This window comes from Narcine bancroftii, chromosome 3 (assembly GCF_036971445.1).
Source record: "Narcine bancroftii isolate sNarBan1 chromosome 3, sNarBan1.hap1, whole genome shotgun sequence".
Lineage (NCBI taxonomy): Eukaryota > Metazoa > Chordata > Chondrichthyes > Torpediniformes > Narcinidae > Narcine > Narcine bancroftii.
The window spans coordinates 178,371,771-178,376,148 of record NC_091471.1 but is presented as its reverse complement, the minus strand read 5'-3'; the positions used below and the strand labels follow the sequence as shown (position 1 = coordinate 178,376,148).

General features: G+C 39.1%; 1 pseudogene; it reads right to left on the bottom strand.

The window, feature by feature from the left end:
* Nucleotides 1–588: 588 nt before the first annotated feature.
* Nucleotides 589–2,054, bottom strand: LOC138756731 (isoleucine--tRNA ligase, cytoplasmic pseudogene; annotated as a pseudogene).
* Nucleotides 2,055–4,378: the final 2,324 nt, after the last annotated feature.

Sequence of the window (4,378 nt, the reverse complement as noted above, 5' to 3'; positions counted from 1 at the left end):
TCTTTTTTGCAGGTATGGCAACCATATTTGCATAACGCAGGGTTGAATATTTAAGATACTTATTCTGCTCTCGAGTCTTTATGTCCCTGTTCTTTCCCATATTTGAGATCCAAGTAAGAAAAAGAGCTAGACTTTCTGGACTGGATTCCAGATCCAACAGCTCCTCTTTCTTCTGTGATTCTTTTTATTTTATTTACTTCTTTTTCTTTCTCTTCTATTTTCTACCTTCCTTCTATTTTGGGTACTTATTTTGGGGGTGGGAGGGATAGGGTTAGGTGGAAACATGGACAACTTGTATCAATTTTTTTCACTTTATTTATGTGTAATGGTTAATTCTTGATACTTGTTTAACCACAAAATTAAAATTAAATATTCCAAAAAAAGAAAAGAGTTGATCTTTACCATAACTCTTGACCAGTAAAGTCTGTAGTCTGTGTAGTGTCCAAGGAGAGAGGTCCAAAAAAACAACAAAATAAAGTCAGTTTTGGGCTTGTCAAAGTTCTTCTGTCTCCTGTAGAAGGCAGACTTTGTTCAGAAAGCTGGTTTTGGTCTTGACCCAAACATGACGTACAAGTCCCTATTGGATTTTCACATAATATAACACTGTCTAGCCTTTTTTCCATCCACTGAAATCTTGACATTGACAGATGCACAGATTGAGCCCAAAGGTGAAGCACCAGCATCTGAGGTGCCTTTCACAAGAATCAAATCAAGATTCAAGTACTTCAACTGTGTTCTTTCTTGTATGATCACTTCATCAAAATTTGTTACAGGATAGGGCTTCAGAGAGGCTTTTACTGTTTCCGAGATAAAATCAGTGTGATTCTTAATAACGTTATCCAAATATGCTCCTATTGTTTAGAAACTATAATAAATTGTGATCTCATCTGAGGGCATAAGATGGGCATTTATTTCAAAGCTTTTTGATATGATTTGTCACCTCTTCTACAACTCCTTCATCCAGCATTCATTGGTCAGATGTGACATCTAAAAGAACCAAAGCTTGGATATCAGAATGGGCTTCATACTGAGCACTTTTGCTTTTCTTGCATCAAATGTATACATAACACCCAGATCTTTCTCATGAAATTCTTGTCCCTCTACAACTATGGAACTCCTGCAGCTGGAAACTCTGAACTCCTTTGATAGCTGCAAGTAATAGACTTAAATGCTCCCTTTGGACACTTTCCCAACAACATGTCATCTGGTTCTGCCCTACTATACTTGCCTTTGTCTGTGGATAATGTCAGTTGATGAACATGTAGTTCTTCCAGAATATATTTTTCCAGGGATATGATTTCTTTCAGTGCTTCTGAATCCTGGTGAATAACCGCACCTTCTTTCAAAGGGTACTTAACAGAAAGGGTCTTTCTGTCTCATATCACTCTTCCAAGCTCATTAACTGACTGTATTTGGGTGAATGCTGCCTCAATACATTTATCAATAACAGATCACCTTATTTGTGTGAACATGAAGTAGTGTATCCTTATTTTCTCCAGAGAGGATCCAGTGCTTTGCATTCTGGTATATGAGTTCAGTGGTAAATAGTGTAAAGGGTGCCATCAGCCAGCACATTTCGAATAAAATAGCAAACAAAGCTTCCAAAGCTCTTTCACAATTTTCAGTACCATTTTCACCCTTTAACCTTCTACGATTCATTCGCACATACCAGTTTGTGAGCGTGTCCACAAATTTGATTAGTCTGGGCACTACAGAGTCTGTATGGTTCCATTACTGCTTTGAAAAATTGGATCAGGATTGTGTAAATGAAAGCATCCACTTATCCATGATGTTGTCACTGTCCTCAAATGTACTTTAATTGAAAAGAAATTGAATACCCTCTTCCTTCTGCAATTTCTGAATATTCTGAATAAGGAATCTATATGCATTGTATCAAGGCAGGACGACGTCCTTGAGAACATCTTTCACTCCTTCTTTAAACTGCAAATTGGCTGCTCTTACAGCAGGGGAATTGATAAGGTACAGCCTCAATGCATCTGCACATGGGTGTTAACAATGTGAATTGGATCTGGGTAATTCTTACTTTTGCTCATTTTGGCTATTATTCAGTAACAGGTAACCAGCAGTTCTATAACTGTCCTCAAACGCATCTGCAAAATGATGCAGTTGAGCAGATGTCACTGTTCCAAAGTTTGTAGCATTGAAGCATCTGTCAACCTTAAAGTCTTCCAGTTTATGAAGATCCTGAATCCAACACATCCATTCCTGTACTTCTTTTTGTTTCTCAAATCATTTGAAAAACTCAGTAAACGATGTTTCAATTGAATTCATCTCCCTTAAGACTTGCTGTTTTCCTTTTGTTACTTTCTCTAGCTCTGCCTTGGCTTCTTCATTCTTTTTGTCATAGACCTTCATCACTTGAAAACCGATTTTAGCAAATTCATCAACAATCCTTTTTCATCTCTGCACTTGGCTTCTGCTTCCATTTCAGTTGTACCTTCCTGGACAGCAAGCTCTTGTTTTACCGCTCAAATTGCAGCATCCATGTCTTTCTGGCTGCATTTTAAAACTTCAACAATAGCACCTTTAGCAGGAGGAGTAGATGTAAAACTGGCTATTGGATCATTGAGACTAGATTGCACATCGTGATTAGGATCAGGAAGAACAGATCCATCTTCAAGATCCATAATACTTCTAGTTGTTGGAACTTCCAGATCAGACTTTGTGTCCAAGGGATTAACCAACACCTTCATAGGACTTTCCTTTAAAGATAATCTAATGCAATAATGGCTAACAACTAGCTTGGCAGATTTTGAGACTTTTGAACAGTTGGTCATCTCTTGAAAGTTCTTGGTAGTCACTGAGGCCCTCAGAAAAGTCAGTCCTGAACTGCTGTTCTCACAGCTCAACAGATTTCACAACTGATATCCTGTTGACACCTGTCACTGTGGTCCTGAGTTTTATCATTTTTTCCTCTAATGGTCTATTAATTGTCAAATCAAGCATGGTTTTGACAGCGTAAGGTCTGTCTCCAACACTCTATATTATACCTAGTGGTTCCAGAGCCTTTGGTAAATCTGAACCAATCAGCAACTCTAATTCAGAGCCAATTTCAGGTAGAGGAACATTCCTTAGATGAGACCACCGATTGATATCGATTTGATGTGGGATGTTTCCTTTGTGCACAGGCATAGTCCTCTGGGTGTATATGCCAGGGAGATCACAAAAATCGCTGCTGTCCAGTCCAGCGATCTCAAAGACTGAAACAATTCTGGTTTTAACAACCTTCCTTTGACCCATAATTCTCAATAGAATCCTTGACCTTCACTGAAGATTAAGCTTATTTGTTAGTCCCACTGTGAAAAATGATACAGTGCTACCTGGGTCAAAAACACATAAGAATGCACTGTTACATTCCCCTTCCTGACCTTGACTCGTACAGGCACTATTGAGAGTTTGTAGCTGTCCTCACTGGCCCCAGTAAGACCACCTGTCTAACCAGAGGCTACAGCGCTGTTTATGGGTGCTTCCTTTATTTCTGCTTGCTCTTTTTCCATTTCCTTCTTTCCTTGGTGGATGTGCATCATTCTGGGATGCTTTAAACCACATAGATTGTGGCTAAGTCTCTTCCTGCAGTTTTTGTTGATGTGTCCTATACACAGACGGCCAAAATATTCCCTTTTCTTTTAAGAAAGTGATTTTCTCCCTATGTGCCCCCTTTTCCAACTGTGGACACATTTGCAAAGCACATCCATCTCCACAGAACAAACAGCTCTTCGCAGCAGGAAAACTCTCCTTTTCCTTAGTTCCTTTATTGTTTTTCTTATCTCCTACTGTCACAGTGGTGCCTTTTATTTTTGGATGAGGCAGTAACGTGGACCTCCCAACATCTTTGCTCACTGTTGGAGTGTCATTGAAACTCCAAAAACTGGATCTGTTGCAATCTTCACTTGCCTTTCAAGGAAATTCACCATTAAAGAGCTTAAAGGTAGCTCTTTGATTGTGTTTTTCCTGGAACTTACAGGCCTCGGTTTTCCATGTATCCCTCAGCCAGTAGAGAAAATTCCTTATGATGACCAGCATATTGGCAGGCATGTCAACCTCATGTAGTTGATTATATTCCATGTCATTACAACATCCTCTTAGAAAGAGGCGTATGCCTATAGAGCCTTTGTCACCTGGTTTTATTGATGACCATGAAAGAGCCTTCTCCATATAAGCTTTAGCAATTTTATGTTCCGCCAAAATGCTCCTGTAGTAAAGACATAGCCTTCGTGAATCCTCTGTCTGAGGCCATATGTAGGCAACTCCTTACAAGTTCCCTATTGTCTACTGTTCCAGATAATAGAGACAATCTCTAGGGTTTTTGTTTTTACTTTCAATAATGTATTCAAAGGATTCAATGAACGCTTGGTAT